The sequence below is a fragment of the Pelophylax lessonae genome (genome assembly GCF_965119305.1).
Source record: "Pelophylax lessonae genome assembly, chromosome: 7".
NCBI lineage: Eukaryota > Metazoa > Chordata > Amphibia > Anura > Ranidae > Pelophylax > Pelophylax lessonae.
In genome coordinates this window covers 21,860,077-21,886,202 of record NC_138774.1, presented here as the reverse complement: position 1 = coordinate 21,886,202, position 26,126 = coordinate 21,860,077, and positions in this window count along the sequence as shown.

Here is a 26,126-nt window from a genome sequence, read left to right as displayed (position 1 = left end):
TGTTACAATGTTTCAGTACTTGTGAAATGAACTCTTTCACTCTTATAAATTGTTGTTTAATCCCTCATATGGTAGAAGTGCCTGTTGACCCAGTCGCAGCTTACAACACAAAGCAGTACTCATCTCGGCAGAAAAATATTAGTCAGATCGAACCGGTTTATCCACACCACTTTTGCAAATCGTGCTTAAAAAAAAAAAAAAATACAACTCATCAACATATGGCGACTTCCATGTGAAATTGCTGACTCAAGAAAGGCTTTGTCAGAGACAGATGAGGAGAAAGAGCTTTGTGAAATGTATTTATGGACATTCATCCCTTCCATTTATACGCTAAGCCTTCTGCTGGAGTTACTTAGGAATAGGATTAACCCATAAAATCCCAGCTAATTGTCAAGTGAAAACTGCTTACTCAGTCAATTTTAAAGTTTCTTTTTTTTTTTTTTTTTGCTTTAAGCTTATTTATGGAAAAGCATCTGTCATAGTATAATACACTAGATGATCAAAAGTTTGCAGAATGCTGTTGAGCACCATCACACCTATTTGAGCTTGTTGGACAAGCCGTTCCAAAACCTTGGCCATTACTATGGAGTTGGTTCTGATTTGACACTAAAACATGCTCCACCCTGCTGGAGAGAATCTCTGCAAGATTGTGAAGGATTCACTTGATTAATATTCGCTATTGTCACATGGATCTTCCTCCTGACCAAATCAGAAAGCGGGTCCTGAGACCCGTTTCCTGATTGCGGAAAGGAGAAGCCATACCACTGGCCATGGAGGAGAAGGGAGGAGATGCAGGAGACTGACGGAGAATAAGCCGCCGCCGCCGCTGCTGCCTGCCCAGGGTAAGTGAGCCAGCGACCCAGGGGGTGTGCGGGCTGGTGTGGTCCGGGGGGGGGGGGGTATGGTGTGGTCCGTCTGCTGCTCCCCAGCCCATGGAGCACCAGCCGCCACTGTATAATTGTATAAAAAATGCAATATTTGTCTATCTAAAAATGTTTCCCAGTGCTAAACCTTTCATCCAACTTCTAAATTGCTGCATTTGCAAACTTCAGAAGCCAATATAAAGGAATAGTAGTGGTAAAAAAGGACTTGTGGGTTCAACCAAACATTTTTTTTGTACAATGCTCCTTTAAGGGCACGTGGCAGGGGGTGTGCCCTATGCCTACATACTTTTTCTAATAGGTGTCCCTCATTACCATCTCAGAAAGTTGGGAGGTATGCACCTATTATGAGCTTGTTGGACAAGCCATTCCAAAACCATGGCCATTACTATACAGTTGGTTCTGATTTGACACTAAAACATGCTCCACCCTGCTGGAGACAATGTCTGCAAGATTGTGAAGAATGTCTGAGGAATAGGAACATTTTGGAGGTCAATGCTCATGGGGTGGTGGTTCCCAAAACAAATAGGGAAGTCAAGCTCCAAAGCATCCATAAAAAAAAATGAAAAACCAAGGAGGCGTGGCAGGGGTGTTTCCTATGCCTACATACTTTTACTAATAGGTGTCCCTCATTCCCATTTCAGAATGTTGGGAGGTATGCACCTATATGAGCTTGTTGGACAAGCCATTGCAAAACCATGGCCATTACTATGGACTTGGTTCTGATTTGACACTAAAATATGCTCCACCCTGCTGGAGAGGATGTCTGCAAGATTGTGAAGGATGTCTGAGGAATAGGAACATTTGAGAGGTCAATGCTCATGGGGTGGTGGTTCTCAAAACAAATAGGGAAGTCAAGCTCCAAAGCATCCATGAAAAAAATAAAACAAGAGTTGGGAGAACCCTTATAGTGTAGTAAATGTATATTAGTAGGAAGTGTATAAGGGTGAGAATAGGCAGGAAAAAAAACTAATTAAAATTGGGGAGGCTGCAACTAACCAAGTGATTTAGTACAGCAGGGGCGGCCCATCCCTTTGGGGCACATGGGGGCGCCGCCCCCCCCCCCCATCCATGCATCTGGCCCCCTAATCTACATGCAGGGCGCTGGACGCATGAAGTTCAATTGTTTTTTTTTAAGCACGTGATTAGAGCCAGAGGCTCTAATAAGCTTCAAAAAAAAGGGTGGGCTCAGGCACAGAGCACTGTGCCCTGAGCCCACCCAGTTGTGTGACAATAGCGTATGAATATTCGCTATTGTCACATGGATCCTCCTCCTGGCCAATCAGGAGACCCGTTTCCCAATTGGCCAAAAGAAGAAGCCATGCCATTGGCCAAGGAGGAGGGAGGAGACAGGAGCCGCAGGAGATTGAGGGGGAAGTTGCTGCTGCTGCTGCCTGCCTGCCCTCCACATGTCCAGGGTGAGTGAGCTGGCGATGGGGGGGGGGGGGGGTTATGGTGTGCGGGCTGGTGTGGTGCGGGGGGGGGGGTGTATGGTGTGGTCTGCCTGCTGCCCCCCGGCCCATGAAGCACCAGCCACCACTGTATTTGAGAATCCCAGTCCCAAACCATAGTCATTAAAATGAAGTTGGCTCCCCCTTTGCAACTATATCAGCCTTCATTCTTATGGGAAGGTTTTTCCATATAATTTTAAAATGTGTCTGTGAGAAATTTTTGTATATTCAGTCAAAAACAAATGCAAGGTTGGGATTGAGCTTGTATGAGACGACCTAGCTAACATCCAGCATTCAGATTTATCCCAAAGGTGTTCAAAAGAGCTGAGATCAGGGCTCTGTGTAGCCACTCCAGTTCCTCCACATCAAACCAGTCATATCAAATCTTTAAGGAGCACAGGGGCACAGTCATGCTAAGATGTGAAAAGGACTTCCCCAAAATGTTGTTATATGGCAAGTGTAAAATCTAGTAGACAGAAATTATGGGTTTTAGGTGACCTAGGCCAAGTTCAACTTCCTATTTTGGATAGAATGGTCCATTCACTTTCTAAAGAGCACACCTCATATGACTTTAGAGCATCTAATAGGGGTTTCTTAAAATGGATGGTAGAAAGAATGAACTCCAGAGACCCGTTTCCCGATTGGCCGAAAGGAGAAGCCATGCCATTGGCCATGGAGGAGGAGGGAGGAGACGCAGGAGACTGACGGAGAAGAGGCCGCCGCCTCTGCCGCTGCCTGCCCAGGGTGAGTGAGCCAGCGACCGGGGGGGGGGGGTGGGGGTTAGGTGTGCAGGCTGGTGTGGTCTGGGGGGGTATGGTGTGGTCCATCTGCTGCCCCCCCCGGCCCATGGAGCACCAGCTTCCACTGTATAGCTGTATAAAAGATGCAATATTTATCTATCTAAAAATGTTTCCCAGTGCTAAACCTTTCATCCAACTTCTAAATTGCTGCATTTGTAAACTTCAGAAGCCAATATAACGGAATAGTAGTGGTAAAAAAGCACTTGTGGGTTTAACCAAACATTTTTTTTTTTTTTGTACAATTCTTCTTTAAGGGGGCATGGCAGGGGATGTGTCCTATGCCTACATACTTTTGCTAATAAGTGTCCCTCATTCCCATTTCAGAAAGTTGGGAGGTGTGTACCTATATGAGCTTGTTGGACAAGCCATTCAAAAACCTTGGCCATTACTATGGAGTTGGTTCTGATTTGACACTAAAATATCCTCCACCCTGCTGGAGAGGATCTCTGCAAGATTGTGAAGGATGTCTGAGGAATAGGAACATTTTGGAGGTCAATGCTCATGGGGTGGTGGTTCCCAAAACAAACAGGGAAGTCAAGCTCCAAAGCATCCATGAAAAAAAAAACAAAAAACAAGAGTTGGGAGAACCCTTATAGTGTAGTATATGTATATTAGTAGGAAGTGTATAAGGTGAGAATAGGCAAGAAAGAAAACAAGTTACAATTGGGAAGGTTGCAACTAACCAAGTGATATAGTACAGCCTTTCTCAACCAGTGTGCCACGGAACACTGGTGTGCCGCCAGAGATCCTCAGGTAAGCAGGGAGATCATGGGAGAGAAGGGCTGTCAGATGAGCCTGATCTCCCGATCCCCTGCCGAATTGTACATCGGCACTGTGAGTCAGCTCCGTCAGCCTCAAAAGTGAAAGTAAAGAGAAGAGGAGTGTGCTGTGCTCTCTGCTTCCCCCTACAGTGCAGTACACAGCTAAAAAAGAAAGGTACTGTGCTACAATGTTTTAAAGAGCTTTATACATGTGTCTGTGTCTGTGTATGTATGCATGTATGTGTGTACATGTGTGTGTGTGTGCGCGTGTGTGTGTAGGTGTGTGTGCATACATATCTTTGTGTGTGTGTGTGTGCATGTGTCTGTGTGTGTGCCATCAGAACTGCTTTTGTAGGGCTTGTTCGGGATAGCGCCAAGGACTGATGCTCCTCTGAGAAGCAATCCATGATCAGACCGCTCTTCAGAGGCATTTACCAGGTGGTAAAGAGGCAATATGTTGATTCCTTACCACCTGTTTTAAGCCCATAAATGCAGCATTACCACACCGCACCCATGCAATGCACACAGTTGCTGGGTGGTTGCAGTGCAGCCCTTTTCACCCTAGGTATAGCTCTAGCTGAAGTCACAGCATGTGTACCCCATCAGCTGCTGCCTCTGCAGCTAAAGGGGGAGAAGTTGGGGTGGTAAAAACAGCTCAACCTGACATGTGAACAAGCCCTTGGTTCACATCTGCGTGGTGTAACGCTCCTGCGTTTCTTATATGGTGTGGATTTTCAGCTGCAGAAATAGTTCCACGTCAGTTGTCATGTAAGAGATATGCTGAGATACCATTCCCAACCTCAATGACTCATCATGTGTGGAAGGTCTTATTTCAGCCAATAAATACACACAATTAGCAAGCTGGTTCCTAGAGTGACTTTATATATGTGGTAACACAATGATGAAGGTTTGAGGGATAGGTTGAGTGGAGGTGGTAGGTGATAGACACTTGAAGGTGAGAGAGTAGCAGATGGATGCAGGAAGGTTTAACAATGTTGTATGATAGCTAGATAGTGTAAGCTTAGTATAAGTTTATAGAAAATTCCCCTGCGGGGTACTTAGCACTATTAGCGATACAGCCGAAGGGTGGTTCAGGAGAGGCGGATGATCCAGTAGCGGGATACAGGGATCAGCGCAGCGAGGTTCCGTCAGCGAAGTAAGCTTGCAAGCATGGAAGCTTCAAGCAAGGTTAGCATCCAGATAAGGGTGTTTGAACGAACACATGTGAGTGAGAGCCGACGCCTTAAATAGCCATCTAGTCCGGCGCTGAGTGATGACAGCTCCAGTCTTAAAGGTGTATGCGCACCTTTCCAAAAGTAAATGGTAGGGCGCATACACTTGTGGAAAGTGTAATTTAGGGTACCAAAGGTACCGGAACATTACATGTGGTTGCGTGCTGCGTGTAGGGAAGCCCATTCATTTCAATGGACAGGGAGAGAAGTCCCCGTCCCTTTTTTTCAAATTGGGCCACACCAAAAGCACCCTATGTTTGCCAATCTGTTGGGTACCATTAAGAGTTAAAGCGGAGTTCCGGGCACAAAAACGATTTTTTTTTGTGCCCCTCCGCTAGGTAGACCTGACCTGAAAAGGAATTGGATAGTTATTTTTATTTACTCACCTTTTTATTGAAGATTGTAAATACTCACCTCTGACTGCTTCCTCCCTCGGAGCCGCGGCTCACCCGTCACTTCCTGCGCTGCGATGATTCCTGGGAGCTAAACGTCATCACTCCCAGGAATCAATGCGCCGCACCGGCCCCGCTCGTCACTTCCGGGCGACGCCGCATTCCCCTGCTAAACAGCTTCTGGGCATGCCCAGAAGCTGTTTAGGAATGCGGCGCCGCGCCGGAAGTGACGAGAGGGGCCGGTGCGACGCATTCTAGGAGAAGAAGACGCGGAAGAAGACGCAGAAGAGGACCGCGCCGGCTTCAGCTGCCCACAAGAGAGATGGAAACGCTGTGGAAGAAATTTTCTAAGTAAGTATTTCTTCTAAAAGGTAAGTGCGAACCGGGACAGATCAGAGGCTAGCCATTGTGGAATGTGCTAGCCCTGACTGTCCCAGGGGTATGTTTAGTAAAAAATGACTTCTGTGCCCGGAACTCCGCTTTAATGGCACCTCTAAAGAGCAGAACATTTGTCTGTGTGTCAGAAACGAGCGCGAACCAAGCCTTGGACGGGGGTGCCTCAAGACTGAAAATACTTTTCAAGGGTGCCCCAACTGGAAAAAGGTTAAGAAACCCTGATATAGTAGATGCAACCTTACGAGTACACATGTGGAGAAAATCTGTCTCCATGCAGGGTGAAGGGTAGGTCACTCTCAATGCCTCAGGGAACACGGTCCTAGGTCTTCATGGGGGAATTCAGGAGGGTGATTTATAAAGGAGGGTTGTTGGAAAAGCAATTACAGTATCTCACAAAAGTGAGTACACCCCTCACATTTTAGTAAATATTTTATTCTTTTCATGTGACAACACTGAAGAAATTACACTTTGCTACAATGTAAAGTAGTGCGTGTATAGCTTGTATAACAGTGTAAATTTGCGGTCCCCTCAAAATAACTCAACACACAGCCATTAATGTCAAAACCGCTGGCAACAAAAGTAATTCCCCCTGCTAAGTGAAAATGTCCAAATTGGGCCCAAAGTGTAAATATTTTGTGTGGCCACCATTATTTTCCAGCACTGCCTTAACCCTCTTGGGCATGGAGTTCACCAGAGCTTCACAGGTTGACACTGGAGTCCTCTTCCACTCCTCCATGGTGACATTACGGAGTTGGTGGATGTTAGAGACCTTGCGCTCCTCCACCTTCTGTTTGTGGATGCCCCACAGATGCTTAATAGGGTTTAGGTCTGGAGACATGCTTGCCCAGTCCATAATCTTTACCCTCAGCTTCTTTAGCAAGGCAGTGGTTGTCTTGGAGGTGTGTTTGGGGTTGTTATCATGTTGGAATACTGCCCTGCGGCCCAGTCTCCGAAGGGAGGGAATCATGCTCTGCTTCAGTATGTCACAGTACATGTTGGCATTCATGGTTCCCTCAATGAACTGTAGCTCCCCAGTGCTGGCAGCACTCATGCAGCCCCAGACCATGACACTCCCACCACCATGCTTGACTGTAGGCAAGACACACTTGTCTTTGTACTCTTTACCTGGTTGCCGCGACACACGCTTGACGCCATCTAAATCAAATACGTTTATCTTGGTCTCGTCAGACCACAGGACATGGTTCCAGTAATCCATGTCCTTAGTCTGCTTGTCTTCAGCAAACTGTTTGTGGGCTGTCTTGTGCATCATCTTTAGAAGAGGCTTCCTTCTGGGACGTTGGCCATGCAGACCAATTTGATGCAGTGTGTGGCGTATGGTCTGAGCACTGACAGGCTGACCCCCCACCCCTTCAACCTCTGCAGCAATGCTGGCAGCAATCATACGTCTATTTCCCAAAGACAACCTCTGGATATGACGCTGAGCATGTGCACTCAATTTCTTTGGTCGACCATGACGAGGCCTGTTCTGAGTGGAACCTGTCCAGTTAAACCACTAAATGATCTTGGCCACCTAGCTGCAGCTCAGTTTCAGAGTCTTGGCAATCTTCTTATAGCATAGGCCATCTTTATGTAGAGCAACAATTCTTTTTTTCAGATCCTCAGGGAGTTCTTTGCCATGAAGTGTCATGTTGATTTTCCAGTGACCAGTATGAGAGAGTGAGAGCGATAACACCAAATTTACAACACCTGCCCATTCACACCTGAGACCTTGTAACACTAATGAGTCACATGACAGCGGAGAGGGAAAATGGTTGATTGGGCCAAATTTGGGCATTTTCACTTGGTGGTTTACTCACTTTTGTTGCCAGCAGTTTAGACATTAATGGCTGTGTTGAGTTATTTTGAGGGGACAGCAAATTTACACTGTTATACAAGCTGTACACTCACTACTTTACATTGTAGCAAAGTGTCATTTCTTCAATGTTGTCACATGAAAAGATACAATACAATATTTACAAAAATTTGAGGGGTGTACTTACTTTTGTGAGATTTTCTCTTAATGTTAAGGATTCCTAAACATTGAAACATACCAACATGGACACCTCTGCCACTCAAACAGTCCACAGGACTTGTACTTCTTAAAAAAACATTTGGGAGGTCAGGTACTGATGATGGAGGAGAAAACCTGACTCAGCGCTCTGTGAAAACCATACTCATCACATTGTCTTTACTGGTTGCCACCTGGCCACAGTACATGTAACATGGCAAGGCGGCACAATAGTAATCACAGCTGTTATGAATGCCATGACAGTTCAAATCATTGCTCTTACAGTGTTCAAAGTGTAAAAGAAAAAAAAAGAAAAAAGGGGCACTATGTCACTATGGTGACACTGAACTACGCTGATAAAAGTATTTAAAAAAAAAAAAAGATAGTAAAAAAATAAAAAAAGAAAATAAAAAGAAAATGTTAAAACAATTTAATAAAATATTTTAGTATTATTTTTATTATTACTATTATTATGATTATTATTATCATAATTTTTAACATACTGTCACCAGTCAGTGCACCAGTCATATGATGAGGCTGTGCTGCACAATATGTAAAAAAAATTGTGGGGGGAAAAATAAAACGATTTATATTTCATTTCTTTATTTAAAAAAGAGACAAAAAATTATAACTGCAAAAAACTCACCATGCCTCTTACCTTCTATTGTTTACTTTCCAAAAAGGAGTAATTTAGGAGTATTTGTACAGTCCTGAATTTTAAGGGCCTCGGAAAATGAGATCAGTTTTAAAATATATATACTGTATACCATAGTTTGTAGACTCTACACTAGTCCTGGTGACAGCCAGGGATTGCCTCACTTTTTAGGGATTGCCATGCAATGCAATGGGATAAGAAAAAGTAAAGAGAGATATCCCCAATGGACGGAGATAGCCAAAAAAAAAAACCTGACAGGGGTAATAACCCTCTCTTACTTTATCCAAAATGAAAAAAAAAATAAAAAAAAAGTTGCCTTTGGTACTACTTGTGCAGAATGAAAATATTTGTTTCGTTTAGTTTCTATTTGATTCATTATTCACATAAATTTCCTTTAGTTAAATATGTTTTATTTGTTTAATTCATTTTTGATATTTGTTTAATTGTATCAGATTTAGATCTTTTGAATTCAATTTGAATTCCATTCAAATTTGAATCAAATTCCATTCAAATTGCATTTGAATCAAATGCCATTCGAAATCGAATAAATTCTATTCAAAATTCAAATTTTGGAAGATAGTTATATTCTTTCTATTCCATTCTATTCTATTGTTTTTCTATTCTATTCTTTTATTTTCTATTCTATTCTTACATAGTTACATAGTTAGTGAGGTTGAAAAAAGACACCAGTCCATCCAGTTCAACCTATTCTTTTCTATTATATTTTATTCTATTCAAAATTCAAATTAATTCTATTGGAAATTTGAATTTTGAATTTCGTAAAATGGTCACATCGTTATATTCTTTCTATGCTATTCTTTTCTGTTGATAATAGGATAGCTCTCACGCTAGATCACACAAAATATAAATGTGATACCAGTGTGTAGATCAAATAAATATTCAATATTACATTTTATTTTTTAATATTTTTTTTAAAATTAAAAAATATTTTTTTATTAATAAAATAAATAAATAAATAATAAAATAAATAATAATAAATAATAATACATAAATAAATAAATAAATAAATAAATAATAATAAAAAATGTTTTTAAATTAAAAAAAATATTTTTTTTTTCAATATTAAATTATGTATAAATACATATGCTGCAGCTTAAACCACAAAATCAATATAAAAAAGTGTGGAAAATAAACTCCCACAAGCTGCACAAAAACACTTCAAAGAAGTAAGTGTTCAAATAAATATGTGCAAAAAAAATACAATATTGCAACAAGTAATCATAAAAAATAAACACATATAAGGTGGAATTGTGCACAAAATAAATCACATAAAGTCCATTCATCAAATGTGCTAAAGTAGTGACAGGTGTGAAGAAAAGAGCTCCGTGCTGAATGTTGGACACCACTTAAATCCCCCACCTTTGTGATCCCTCTCCCATCAGTTGGTATTTCACCCCAACTAGATGCCCCCCATTTGCACGGTCAGGGCTACAAGCCAATGACAAAACACCGTTAAGTGTAGGGGTCCTCCTTAAATGATATCTCCTCTCGCATGTACATAGGGAAAAACAAAGGGGGAATCCACTAGTGCAATAGAGTTTTAAAACTCCAAATTTTATTGTTAAAACATAGTAGTTGCACACACATAATCCAAAATCAACAGCGCATGTAAAATATGGGGGTGGGGTGTTCCCCACGTCCTCACCGACTCCGCGCTAGTGTGCCAGACATGGAGGAACCGCCACCGCTTCACCCGTTCACTTCTCCGATCTGCCGTGTAGCCACGCCCTAACGTTTCGTCATTCTGACTTTGTCAAAGGGGGTGTCTTTTTTATATTCTTTTCTATTGTTTATTGTATTCTGTTCTTTTCTATTCTATTCAAATTCAAGTTTATTCTATTCGAAATTTGAATTTCGGAAGATAGTTATATTCCTTCTATTTTATTCCATTCTATTCTATTTTGTTATTCTGTTCTATTATATTCAATTATATTCCTTTATTTTATATTCTATTTATTTCTGTTCTTTTATTTTATATTCTATTTTGTTCTGTTTTACTCTGTTCTTTTATTTTCTATTCTATACCTTTTTTTTCTATTCTATTTTTTTATTCTATTTTTTCTATTTTTTTTTTTTTTAATTTTGTATTCTGTTCTGTTTTACTCTATTATATTCTATTCCTTTATTTTCTATTCTATTGTAGTCCATTCCTTTATTCTATTTTATTCTCTTTGAAATTCAAATTTGATTAGAAAACTGTTCGAATTTGAAAACTATTCAAATTCGATGTGGAAACCTTTTCAAATTTGATTTGAATGCTATTCGAATTCCAAGTTATTTTTAAGATTTGTTTAAATTTGTTACTATTGTAATTCCGGAAATTCGGATACATCCGAATTTCCGAATAACCAAAAATTCGGCCGAATTTCAATTCGGAACGAAACAAACCGCACATGTCTAGCTCTACTTTATACAGTTGATAGTGTGAGGATGTAGCATAGCATCCTAGGATACAATATACCCACTCATGTTCCAGTCTGTTTATTCTATCTTTTAAACAATTATATATTTCTGTCAAAGCAAAACATTGAGCTGCTGTCAGTCGTTTTAGTTTGTCTATGATTTTTTGTTTCGATTGATTCACAATGGAAATGGAGAGATTTTTATTTTTTATTATTACTATCAAAATCACTGTTTTTTATTGGGATTAAAACATGACAATCTTTTATGTATTATCTTCTAACATTTATTATTTTAATATTATTAATACTGCTTTTATTTCTTTTTTAAGTAGTAAAATAGTCATGCAGAGTGTGTCACAGTAAAAATTCAGTTTTAATGTAAGCAAAGAAAACAAAAGCGGAATTGATTAGAGTGTAGCGCTACAGCCCCCCCCCCCCCCCCCCGTAGCAGTCACTACGTAAATGCCCAGGCTTATTTCCTATATAATATGATAATATTACTATATATATATATATATATATATATATATATTCAAAAAAATCCCCCAAAAATGGGGGGTCGTCTTATACGCCGAGTATAATATCTCCAAGGTAACCTAAGTATAAGTATTACCGGTAGATGTAATCTCTCAAGACCCTGGCTGTGTGGGAATCCTGTACCGGTATACCGTATGTACCGTAGCTTCGGCTACATACAGTGTACCGTGCTGAACCAATCAGGGAGAGCGATGTATTCTATTATTGAATGCAAAGCCTGCTCGGATTTGTGGAGTAACATCAGCCCGCCTCTCTGACTCTGCCAATCCGGGCAGGCTTTGCTTTCAATAATAGAATACATCGCTCACGGTGATTGGCTCAGCGCGGTATACTGTATGCAGCCGAAGCTATGGTACATACTATATACCGGTACAGGATTCCCACACAGCCAGCGTCTTGAGATTACATCTACTGGTAAAACTTATACTTAGGGTACCTTGGAGATATTATGAGAGATTACATGTATTACAGTACTAGGGTACCTTGGAGATCTATGAGAAATCTCATGTTTTTCATTGGTGTTGCCTTGCTTCGGAAGAGGGGTAGTCTTATACGGCGAGTATAGCCCAAAACCTATGTTTTAACTTGAAAATTAGGGGGGTCGTCTTATACGCCCAGTCGTCTTATACGCCAGAAAATACGGTATATATTAATATTATTATATATATATATATATATATATATTAATATATATTATAATAATATTATATATAATATATAAGTGCCCCATAGTCAGGCACACCGATTGGACTTCAGACTCATTAATCAGTCTATGGGTATGCTTTTTTTGGATGCTTTAACCACTTCAGGACCGGAAGGATTTGCCCCCCTTAATGATCAGGCCATATTTTGTGATTCAGCACTGCGTTACTTTAATGGACAATTGCGCGGTCGCGCTACGCTGTACCTAAATAAAATTGATGTCCTTTGTTTTCTCACCTATAGAGCTTTCTTTTGGTGGTATTTGATCACCTGTGCAATTTTTATTTTTTGCGCTATAAACAAATAGCGACAATTCTGAAAAAAAAAAAATATTTTTCACATTCTGCTATATAACATTCCCAACAAAAAAAAATAAAAAAATCAGAATTTTAACATTTTAGGCCAATTTGTTTTGTTGCTAAAGCCAACATGTTTTAGGGACCACCCATTATCCCCTTCATCAGTGCTTGAAATACAAAATTTAAATAATTTTTTTGAGTCCATACCAATGGATAGTATAAATGTTAAGCCCTGATGAAGGGGCAATGTGTTGTCCCTGAAACGTGTTGGATATAACACCAAACTCAAATATTGCTTCTATATTCTAAGGTTACCGTTCCAGTTCCTCTGTTCATAAAAGCAGCCCATTTTGTTTACTTTCAATCTTTATAGAACAGATTCAGAAAGAAAAAAATTGACATGTATCAAAAATGCCAATAAGAGCAAGAGCAATTAAGTAGCAATTAGGAAGTGTAACAGAATATTTTTTTCAAGGTTAGAAATCAGTAAATTATGACATGATTAGGATGGTGCAACCAACAAGCGCAGATGTTAGTAGTGAATCAAATAAACATAGGAGAGTGCTTGGCACGACAGTGGCTTATAGCAAAAAAACATGTTGAATAGGGTTTTTGCCCTCGTAAGTGAGGCTAGATGCAAGTGAGGGTAATGCTTCTGAGATCTTGTATCCAGAAGTCCTACTTCGAGTAAAAACTAGAAAGCATGTGATGAGCCTTAGCAAGCATATATTCAAGATAAAAATGGTCATTAAAAATGGAAATAGTCTCAGGAAAAGCCTGACCTGGTGGCTGAAGGAGCCTACAGGACATGGTCATGTCCATATTCTTTTTTTTTTTTTGAAAAAAACTTTATTAAAGCAATGATACGGTACATGGAAAATGCAAGTACAACATTGAACAACACATTTTACATTTTATGGGAGTCAGAGGCCGAGCAAGAGCAGAGGCTCGTAGCTGACTCTAAAGTAGGGATATTTTGCAGTAAACAAGATACAATCATCAAACATACTAGAACCCTAGTTGGATGGATCTTGTGCATTTATCATAACTGACTAAACAAATATAGAGGGGGGGGGGAGGTGAAAAAGCAAAGAACAAGTGAATGGGGGCAGACTATGAAAAAAAGGGGGGGGGCTAACTCCAAAACCATTGCACCCGAGTTCTACCCCGGGAGATGGTATGAGAACGTATCTTCTTGCAGAGTAGTAGGGATATCTTGGGGTAGTGAATCCATAAAGTCAAGTGTGTAAATAGCGGTCAGCGGATGATGGAAGATGAAAGTCCGTATTAAGTCGATCCTTGGTCATAAGGAATAGCAGTTCCTTATGTATCTGCGAGACGGAAGGAACTACTGTCGTTATCCAGTTGGCCAGTATTACTCTGCGGGCTATCAGCAAACACGTAAGAGTCCATACCCGCGGGTATGGTGGCGGGCGGCTAGACCAAATCTGGAGCTGTTTGTCCCAATGTGCAAATATTAGTAGAAGAGGATCCTTGGGCAATTGAAGGAGGGTGATCTTTTTAATGAATAAAAGTACTTGATCCCAAAACGTGGATATGAACGAGCACGACCAGAACCTATGGAGTAGGTTCGGCCTGACGGCCTTGCAATAGGGACAGAGGCTGGTAGAAGGATCGTCTTTGTTGCAAGTGAATGGAATATAAGCCCTATGCAATATTTTGAGCTGTGTTTCTCTCCAGGTTTCATTAGGGGTTAAGCGCAAAGTTCTGTTGTATCCCTGAAAAAGTTTGGCGACTATGTCCTCAATAGGAAAGTCTTTCGCCCAATTAGCCGCCAAGGAACTAGCATGGTGGAAAGATGTGAGCTTTTGAAACGGTTTGTAGATATCAGAGATACAGTATTTCCCCGCCGTCAGTAAAGGGTCCAGTAGAGGGTCAAGAAAGCCTTTGTTTGGGCCTCTGTTGACTGAAGAAAACTGAGGCATTGTATAACAGAGAAGGTATGTGAGGCCGGTAGCTGGTAAGTTCCCAAGATATCACTTATAGACCTTGGCTTTCCTGATACAGGGTCACAGAGATCCGAAAAGTTTTGGAGGCCTTTACGATGCCAGATGTCAAAAGTACGTGAATGTAGTCCCGGGAGGAAGGCAGGGTTTCCCTTAATGGGTAAGTATTTGGATATGGAAAGTGGAAGCTTTAAACGCTTTCTAGTCTCTCTCCAGGCAATCACCGTGTCTCTCAGAAGTACATTGTGTTGAAGCCTAGGTGGCATACTTTTCCATTTGGCGTGTAGTAACGCCGCCAGCGAGAAGGGAGCAGACATTTGCGTTTCCAGGTCATAGTTTGAATAGCAGGATGACTGCGAGAGCCAATCTAAGGATATTCTAAGAAGGCATGAAAGGTTGTACATTCGAACGTCAGGCAGACTAGCGCCCCCCTCGCTCCTGGGAAGACAAATTTTATTGAAAGAGATGCGTGGTCGCCTGCCCTGCCAGACAAACCAGGAGATAGCCTTGTTAATTGTTTTGGTGTCTTTATGCTTGATTAACAGGGGAATCGTTTGCAATGGATATAAAAGTCGGGCAAAGCTGACCATTTTGACCAAATGACATCTACCCAGGAGCGAGAGAGGCAGATCCATCCAACTATCCAATTCCTGTTTGAGTTTCTGAAACAGCGGAGGGTAATTTAAGGAGTAAATTGAAGACGGGATTTTGCCTATCTTAATACCCAAGTACGTAATGTGAGAGGTGGCCAGGGTGAAAGGGGCAGAGGAGGCCCAAGTTGGTTTGTGTCTGGTACCTAAGGGAAGTATCTCGCTCTTTGCATAATTAATCCGCAGGCCAGAGCAGAGTTTGAACCTATCAAATATGGAGATAATGGTGTGCATGTCTGAGGAGGGGTTTTGATTGAAAATTAGAACATCATCCGCGAAAAGCGATAAACGAAGTTCATGGTTACCTATTAGGATACCGTGAAGTGGCGCGGTCTTCAACAGGTATCTGGATAGAGGTTCCAGAGCCAGGTTAAAGAGTAGTGGGGACAGGGGGCATCCCTGTCTCGTTCCCTTGAAGAGACTAAATTCATCGGTGAGAGAACCGGCCACCCAGAGTCTGGCCGCGGGAGAGGTGTACATCGCCTTGACAACGTGCGTAAAAGGTCCCGAGAAACCAAAAGAGGACATAACCTCGGAAAGCCATGCGAAATTCATGTTGTCAAAGGCCTTCTCCGCGTCCAAGGTGATGATCGCCAGATCTTTCTCCGAGTACACCCTAGCATGGTACAGGGCCAAAAGGACCTTGCGTAGGTTCGATGCAGCTGATCTGCCCTTGGTAAAACCGGATTGCGCCGGGTGAATCAATGAAGGCATAATCAGGGCAAGCCTGGACGCAAGTATTTTGGAGAGGATTTTGACATCCAAATTTAAAAGCGAAATCGGCCTATATGAGCCAGGTTCCAAGGGATCTTTACCTTTTTTCGCCAAGAGCTTTATTATGGCCTGATTACCTGTAGGGGGATATGGGCCTCCAGACCAAACGGCTGAGTAGACCTCCAGCAGGGTAGGTCCCAATGTCTCTAGGGCACTCTTGTAGAATTCTCCTGTAAAGCCGTCTGGGCCGGGGGCTTTGTTAGGGGCAAGATGCTTTATGGTATCCTGTACTTCTGAAAGTGTAACCGGGGCGTTTAAGGCCTCCAACTGGGTCGGAGATATCTTGGGGAGCACTACGCTGTTGAGAAAAAAATCTGCCTGAGTGGCATCATAAGGGTCTGGGGAATAGAGAGACTTATAAAAGTCGCGCATGATGGACTGCACTCCCGCGGGAGTGGACTCCACCAAGCCCAAAGCGCGCCGGAGGGAGGCTATATGTGTGGGTTTGTAAGGGGCCCTGCATAGCCGCGCTAGTAGTTTGCCCGCCTTGTTCCCAAAGTTGTGCATAGTGGCCGTGAAGTGCGCTCTCTTAATAGATTCCAATTTATCAGCCCAGGAATCAAAGGCTTGTTTAGCAAGGACCCATGCCTGTCTGTGTGGGGGGGAGTCAGAGGACAGCAATGTACTTTGGGCTAATCGAAGGCGCTCACTAGCTCGGATGAAACTCGCCGAGGCGTTCTTCCGATAGGCGGAAGCGTAGGAAATGATTCGTCCGCGAAGGAAGGCTTTGCCAGCCTCCCAAAACAGATTTGGCTGGGAGATATGGGATACATTATCTGCCGAATATTCATTCCAGGCCCGGGCCAGGAAGGCCTGGAAGTCTGCGTTGTTGTGTAAATAGCTCGGGAATCTCCACAGGTGGGAGTCCGCGTTTTTATCCGGGGGATCTAGTGTAATTGAAATAGGGGCGTGATCAGAAATGACGATGTCATGTATTTCAGGGTCTTCGATCCTATGTGTGGCAGAAGTGGAGGAGAAAAAATAATCTATTCTAGTGAACACGTTATGGGGGTGGGAGTAGAATGTGTACTCTCTGTCGGTGGGGTGATGAAGTCGCCACACATCCGTCAACTGGAGGGAGTCTACGATATTTACTAACGGATTCAGGGTTGGGGTATTAGTTTGATGGGTCTTAGATTTCACCGTGGATCTATCCATGGTAGGGTCCATAAGCAAGTTAAAATCGCCGCCAATTAGGTGCGGAACGTGGGGGAATTTAAGCAGATGGTTCGATAGGGCCCTAAAAAATGTTTGATCGGGTACATTGGGGGCATAAACGTTAGTCAGCAATACTTCCCTATTGTTCAGCTTCAAATGTGCCGAGACATAGCGACCGCTATCGTCCGTAACTAGGGACAGAAGTTCGCATGCCAGATTTTTGTGAATTAAAATTAGGACGCCAGCTTTTCTGCCTACCGCCGCCGATCCGTATACCGTGCCCACCCACATTTTTTTCATACGGGGGAAGTCTATTAGGGGTAGGTGGGACTCCTGAATCAGTGCAATATCCGCCTTAAGTCATTTGAGGTGTCTAAGGACCTTCATCCGTTTAAAGGGGGAACGTAAACCCCTGACATTCCATGAGATGACTTTCATGGAGGGTCAGGGTGGTTTGGGTGTGGTGCAAGAGGTATAGGCAGGACATACCAATGTAATGTCAGGTATATGGGTGCTGTAAGTAGCAGGAGCATGTATGATACTAGGAGCCTGAAGGATCTGGCTCCAACCTTGGAGTTAGTTAGAAGTGAAGGGGGGTAACAACCCAGGGTAGGGAGGGGAGTGACCAAAACAACAAAACATACAAAAGAAATCGGGAAAAACATTGTGAACTCCACTTTTTTCCGGATGCTGCAACTGTGGAAGACGGCAAGGTCCTTGGTACAGACCCAAAACAGGTCTAAAAACACCTCGGCCCACATCACCCCGAGGGCGCAGGGAAACTAGTGGTTATCCAAGGCCCAGGACGAAATAGCCCGAGTCCTCCACAGCGCCAGCATTGTCAATGCCAGAACACACAAAAAATATAAGAACCGACCTATAAACACAACCAGCGGTCACAGAACTACTGGTAAAAAAAAAAAGCGCAATAGCGCAACAGTGCACTAAACCACATGTCTGAGGCCTAGCCTCACAGATAGACCAAAGTGCTAACTTAAAAAGTACGTAGAGAATAATACTTCACGTTTCAACGCAGCACCTCGGTAAGAGGAGAGTAGGATGTTCCATAGCTTTGGTACATCAGCGATGGTGATGAGAGCGGCCGCTGACCGCCTCAGAGTATTTCTGTCGTTTGGGCGACTCTTTACGAGGACTCCTTGGGACCAGAGATCGCTGGACCGGGGAAAGCCTGGTGTCCATGGAACCAGAGCCATCTTTATTGAGAGAGGTGATGAAAGAATCCGCTTCCGATGGGTCCTGGAAGGGCAATTGCTCGCCTGAAGGTGATCGCAGTCGAAGGATAGCTGGGTATGCCAGCGTAAATTTGATCTGCGCTTGATGCAGCTTGGCGCATACCGTCTGGAAAGCTTTTCTCTTTCTGGCCACTTTGACCGAATAATCCGCAAAGATCAGTACTTTCGTGCCGTTGATCTGGAAAGACTTGGCTTGCCTGAACTTTTGAAGAATTGCTGACTTATCGGCGTAGTTCAGATATTTGGCGATAATCGGTCGCGGTGAGCCCACCGTCAGAGGAATGAATCCCCATGCGGTGGGCTCGTTCAACAACGCAGATACCTTGTAGGCCCAGTGCCTCTGGAATTCTCTTGGAGCATAGGTCAGGAATGGCAGATGGCGGCACCGATTCCGGTATCCCTATAAACCTGAGGTTACTTCTGCGCGCTCTGTTTTCCAAGTCCTCCAGTTTTTATAATATAAAATGGTTGGTCTTGTCCTGGGTTTGCTCAAAACTGTGTGAGCTGTAGATCTCCTCTTCCACACTGGCTACCCGGGATTCCACTTCCTGCAGCCTGTGTGAATGCTCTGCGAGCTTGTGCTTTATCTCCTGCATGCCAGCTGCAACTGCAGATTGCACTGCTGCGGATATGGTGGGGGACAGGAGAGCCACCACGGTTTGAGCAATGCGGTCCGACTGAGGGTCCCCCAGAGAGGGCACTGTGGAAGCCTGGGGGACGTGGGTGTCCATCTGAGCGGCATCCGCCGCTCCAGCGGTAAAGGCCGAAGCCGGGGCCTCGATTTGCGGCGGAGGCGGCGGAGCGCGCGGGCCGCCTTTCTCCAGGAATTTGTCCATACTGCGGATCGATGGGTGCCGATGAGGTGCCCGGAGGTCGGGGAGGCAAGTGGCGACATGGGCGAGGCGATGTGGGGGTTTTATATGCAGGTATTTGGGCCGACCGCGGGAGCCGAGGAGGGATGCGTTCACAGCATTCGGCGCCGGAACCGGAAGTGTCATGTCCATATTGAGTTAATGATGTCAACCGGGAGACCCCACCTTTTGTTTATATTCAGCTGTCATTCACGGACGAGAAGTGTTGTCATGTTTTACTATTATTATTACTATTATTATTTTTACTATTATTATTATTATTATTATCATTATAATACAGGATTTATATAGCACCACCAGTTTACGCAGCCCTTTACAATATAAAGGTGGACAGTACAATTACAATACAGTTCAATACAGAAGGAATAGGAGGGCCCTGCTCATGGAGCTTACAGTCTTATTGATGTCACTAGTTGCTAAGGATGTGGTAGGTGGGGGCACTCACTGCTTCTTTAACAACCTTGACAGCAGAAGGCTCATGCTTAGATTTTAATTTATTTAAATTCCGTCTTTATTGATGGCTATACTGTACATGTTACATAGGATTTGACAAGAACCCTTTCTGCATCTTTGTATTTTTGCACTTTTTGATCATTCATCTTTGTTTTAATTCCAGTTTAGGATCCATATTTTTTACTTCATCATTATATTTTTTTGCATTTTCATTCTTATAAATTCACAGCCTCGGGGGGTTTAATCACCCCACAACTTTTAATTACATCCAACATTTTTTCAGTATTTTTTATATACTGTTTCAATACACACCTGCTAATCCTTTTCGAATGTGAATGACGACCAATGATTGATAAATACTTCCCCACATGCCTGAGATCTTCATCCCTATGACTAGGTTCTAAGGGGAGGAGCGAAACGCGTTGGAGGAATGGCCTGGTCGGAGTCCAGCCTGAGGTTGTCATTCATACACCCAGTATAAGGACAACATGAATGAGCGACTTCAGGGAGTCCTTTCTTTACTGCCAGTGATTTGACAAGAACCTGGTAGACAAAAGCCAACAAAATTACTTGTTGAAGCCATAACCATTGTGTCAATGTTGCAATGGGCCAACATAGATAAGCTGTTGAAGGTATAGTCCCAGAGGATGTAGAACCAATCGAAAAGAAAATAAAACTGAGGCTCTCAACTGCAGCAGCATAACTGGTAAATCTGCACCGTAGGAATAGCTGGGCATGCCTATTGTCCACTGTTCATTCTAGCCTAGGTAAATCATATAATCTAAACTTGTCATATAATAATCACATACAACACAATAAAAGAAAAGCGGAAAAATGCAATCTAGCTTCAAGGAGACTAATCCAGTCTAAGTGTAGCAATAGCATGTCATTATCACAGAAAGGTCAAAAGGCCAGTAAATTCCTCGGTAAAGGAAATAGCACATTTAAAAGAAAGGGTAAGGTGGGCAAGAAGGGGCAGGGAGAGAAAAGGGGGAGGGGGGGGGGAAGGGAAAGGGGTAGAGGGGTAGGTAAGAAAGTCATCCTTAGAATTGTACATTCATCCTTCTATCTCTGAAGTTCATTCTTTCTACCATGCATTTTAGGAAACCCCTATTAGATGCTCTAAAATAATATGAGGTGTGCTCTTTAGAAAGGAAAAGGAGCAGGGGAGCTCACATCCTTCTCCTGGTGGTCAATAGTGCAGGAATTGAGGTGAATTGAGGTGAAATCTACCAACTGGTGGCTGCAATAAAAGCCCAACAAAGGACCATTCTATCCAAAATAGGAAGTTGAACTTGGCCTAGGTCACCTAAAACCCATAATTTCTGTCTACTAGATTTTACACTTGCCATATAACAACATTTTGGGGAAGTCCTTTTCACATCTTAGCATGACTGTGCCCCTGTTCAACTTAAAGTCTTGAAATTACTGGTTTGATGTGGAGGAACTGGAGTGGCTACACAGAGCCTTGATCTCAGCTCCTTTGAACACCTTTGGGATAAATCTGAATGCTGAATGTTAGCTAGGTTGTCTCACCCAAGCTCAATACCAACCTTGCATTTGTTTTTGACTGAATATACACAAATTTCTCACAGACACATTTCAAAATTATATGGAAAACCCATCTCATAAGAATGAAGGCTGATATAGTTGTTAAGGGGGAGCCAACTCCATTTTAATGACTATAGTTTGGGACTGGGATACTTAAATACAGTGGCAGATGGTGCTCAGTGGGCCGGGGGGGCTCGTCAGACGGACCACACCATACCCCCCCCGGACCACACCAGCCCGCACACCATACCCCCCCATCACCGTCTCACTCATCTGGACATGTGGAGGGCAGGCAGGCAGCAGCGGTGGCTTCCCCCTCAATCTCCTATGTCTCCTCTTCCCTCCTCTTCCTTGGCCAATGGCATGGCTTCTCCTTTTGGCCAATCGGGAAACTGGTCTCAGGACCCGCTTCCTGATTGGCCAGGAGGAGGATCCGTATGACAATAGCGAATATTCATTTGCTATTGTCACACAACTGGGTGGGCTCAGGGCACAGTGCTCTGCGCTCCGAGCCCACCCTTTTTTTAAGCCTATTAGAGCCTCTGGCTCTAATCACGTGCTTAAAAAAAAAACAAAAAAACATTGGAATCCATGCGTCCAGTGCCCTGCATGTAGATTAGGGGGCCGGACGCATGGATGGGGGGGGGGGCGGCGCCCCTGCGCCCCCAATAGATGGGCCACCACCGCTCAAATATCTCATATGGGTGTAATAGATGGGTGTCCAAAAACTTTTGACCTTAAAGTCCAAATAATATTTCTGGAAACAAAAAGAACAGGATTTTATCAATAAACCTGAGTGCCGTGAACATCATTCACCTCTTACCCGACTGCACATGACATCACAGAGATTTTACAGCATACAGGGGAAATTGACGATCCCGAGCCAATTATTAAAAGTACATAAATCTACTTTAAACCAGCAACCAACCTTTGTGTTTTGACAACACATTTTTCATGCCAGTCGACATCGCAGGAGACCTTGGCTTTCACGTTGACCCAAAACTCACCATTTTTGCTGATATGGACAAGTATTTTATTTATTATTTACTGTTTAAGCTCAGCATTGAACTGGCATTGGTATTTATGTCTTGACATGGAAATGTATGTTGCTTCAGTTAGCACATCTCTATTTTTTACACTGACTGCTGTATTTTTTGCTACAGTGGTAAAGTTTTGCTGCATTATAGGTCAGCAAGCATTCTGTAAAGGATATTTTTAGACCTGTTGCCAAAGGTGTTAAAGATACACTGCAGTCATGAAATTAAATTGACTTGGCAAACAGCAAAAGCAAAATTAACCCTTAACACCTAACCTCCTTGAGAGTAGGGAATAGTTAAAACATGTAATTTTTTTGGTGTCCCATTCAAGAAATGCATCTTCATTTCCTGCTTTGTAGACACAACAGGAAGTGAGATGCAATCTCTTGAAAAGTCATGGAAATCTATACAGTTATCTCTTTAACCTCCCTGGCGGTATGATTCTTTTGGATTTTAGATGCTGAAAGCGGTACCATTATTTTGCATGTAATTTTTGTGAATGAGCAGCCCAAACCAACTGTATACATATATATATATATATATATATATATATATATATATATATATATATATATATATATATATAATGTATACAGTTGGTCTGGGCTGCTCATTCACAAGAATTACGTGTATATATATATATATATATATATATACATATACACATATACATACATATATATATATATATACATATATATATATATATATATATATATATATATATATATATATATATACATACATATATATACATAAAATTTGAACAAGAGGGGATTTGGTGGGACTTTAAAAGTCATATACATAAAAAGTACAGTAAAACTGCAGGAAAGGGCACTGGGGGGCAATGTAATGTGAATTTTTTTTATTTTGAATGGTATAAGTGTGTTTGGTGTGTTTTACATTTGAATTTGCCGCCGGTTCCACCCCCCTGCGAACGTCACATTGCCGGAGACGGAAGCCGGGGCTCGCAGACGATCGGGAGGAAGCTCCGCCGCTGCATACCGCCCGCATTCTTCGCTGGATCCCGGAGAAAAGGTAAGTAAAACCTCTACCAGGATCCAGCGATCTTCCTAGCGGTACCCCGAGTGTGGCTCGGGGTTACCGCTTTTGGCTCTAAAATCTAACCCCGAGTCACGCTCGGGAATACCGCTAGGTAGGTTAACCAATTTCTCCAGTGGAAGATGTCTCCTCTGTTCCTCTTCCTTTTTGTGTGAAAGTTCAAATTGTTGGATTCCCCTCACTTTCAATCCTAATGATCACCAACTTTAATAAAACATGACATAAATGTTTTGTACATTGTTGTCACAGTCAGGGGTCAGGCTCAGGGACCATTATCTATAGCAGTAGAGAGGCTTCCACCGGGCCAGCAGGATGAGTATATAGGCAAGTCAACCTGGCAGATGACGTAGATTCACCTAAGCACTAACTGGTATTTCACCAGAGCTCCTGATGGTGGAAATGGGTTTTGCTGCATGTTAGTACCAGGTCTCAGTCCTTAGGATCACCCCACCAGGAGGTGAGCAAGCTGGGGTAGAGAAGCAGATATAGTGGGAAGGGATCAAGCAAAAGCATAGTCAATATTTGGCCAAAGGTTGGTAACAAAAGGTTGCAGATTGGGATCAAGCAGAAGCATAGTCGGAGAACAAGCCAAAGGTCAGTTCAAGTGAAGATAATAATAGTTGCAGGAATGCAAAGGAGCAAAATATCAGCTGGAGAGAGCACAATAATCTGGCAAACACGAAATGCAGAGACATGGCTTAAATCAGGAAGTTCATGGCAGGAGCAAAGATTCATGAAAAACAAGAGTCAAGGCAAGATTATCCTAAGAGATCAGATAGAGATACATGGATCATGCTACATGAGAACCTTACTAGTATCCTTCAGGACAGGATTAAGAAGTTTGGGAACACTTGGGAACCTTGGGCTAGATATCAGTATCTTTCATTTGAATCTTGTCTAGGGGTCTATGGGGGGGTCGTTTGTCTCTTCCGTGACTGGTCCAATCCTGTGGCTTGATTTCTTTCCTTTTCTATTTTGTTTCATCCACCTCTTTTTTTCTTCTTTGTTCTTGATGATCTTGGCTCTAGGGGTCACGATTGGTAAATTTGAGTGCCCTTGGCTTTATGCCAAATAGATTTTACCTTTTATGTAATTTCCATTCCGAGATGTGTGTATTACATTCTTTATTACAGTTATGGGCTCAGGATAATGTTTGTTATTCTGAGTTTATCTGGTTGGTTTGGGCCATGTTCCCAGGAGAGGTACCCTTATCCTTTGATAAGTTACTGTATTTTGCTGTGGCTCTATTGTTGTCAACCTGTATTCTTTATTCTTTTGAAAGACAATAAAAATATTGAAAGAGAGATTAGATGGGGAGCTGTCCAGCATTTCAGGAGGAACGGCAAGAAGAACTACAATCAGACACCACAGAGGTGGAATTCTCTTCCACAAGCAGTGGTATCAGCAGGGAGCATCGATAGCTTCAAAAAACTATTAGATGGGCACCTTAAAGACCGCAACATACAGGGGTATACAATGTACGGTTAACAGCAAACACACACGCACATCATAGGTTGAACTGGATGGACTGATGTCTTTTTTCGACCTCACTAACTATGTAGGTCACAGGTTCAGATTCTGACCCTGGTAATTGTTTTGCACAATGCTGTGCACATTGTTTTGTATGTCATGGTATATATTTGCTGTTGGAATACCCTTTTTTTAAAGACAAAAATTGAAGATAGGCTTCACTCTAAGCTTTGTAAAAATTAACCAAACCTGGACACTAAATCCTTATAATCAATAAAGCTTGCACTTAAACAACTAAATCCTAGACTTATGCTCAACCATAACCCTTGATTCTTTGTCTAACATCAACCCCTAAGGCTAATAAATAACTTCAAATTTGTATTGCAGAAACAGGCCATCCTGCTCAGGCATTACCACCATAATGGTATTTGAATGAAAAACAAACAGCACCAGGTTGGTGGTCCCTTATAAACTTATTTGGGAGAGGGGGGCAAGGGACAACTGGGTAACAGAGAGAGAGAGAAGGAGAACAGGAGATAAACAGGGGAGGAAAGACAGTATTGGAACAAGCAGGAGAAAAAGGAATGGGAGAGGAAGAGGGAAAAGTCAAAAAGAAGTAGAGTGCAGAAAAAAACAAAACAAAAAAAGGGCAGTGAAAGTCGACAAGTGTGCAAAGCAAAAGAATGAGGAAAGAAGAAGGGAAAAGGAGAATATGAAGAAAAAGAAGAGAGAAAGGAGAGTGGTGAAGAAGAAGATGATGGTAGAAAGAAAAAAGGGAGGGGAAAACAAATTGAGAGGAAAATTAGAAGAAGAATAGTCGAGAAAGCAGAAGAATAAAGGAAGAAGACGAGGGGTAAACGAAGAGGAGGAGAGGAAGAAAAAGAGGAAAACAGGGAGAAAAAAGAGGAAGAAGAAGAAGAAGAGGAAAGAAAGAACACAATAGGATGAAGAGAGAGGGATATAAAAACTGGGGAAAGGAGAGAGATGGAGATAAAGATTGGGGGAAAGGAGAAGAGGAGAGGAAGAAATAGAGGGGAAATGAAGGTAATGAGAGAAAAAAGAAGAAAACAGGGAAGTGGGGAAAGAAGAAGATGAAAGGAAAAAGAAGAGGGTAAATAAAGGTAAAACGAGGAAAAACAGAGAGAGGGAGAGAAAGAAGGAAGATGTGGTGGGGGGGGGCAAGAGAGAAACAAAGAGGAAGAAGAACAGGGGAAAAGGTAAAAAAATAGCGCAAGAAGAAAAGGGGGGAAGAAGAAGAGGAAGGGGAGAGAAGGGGGAGAAAAAAAGAGGGAAGAAAGGAAACAAGGAGAAAAATTACAAGAAAGGAGAAAGAAGAGATGAA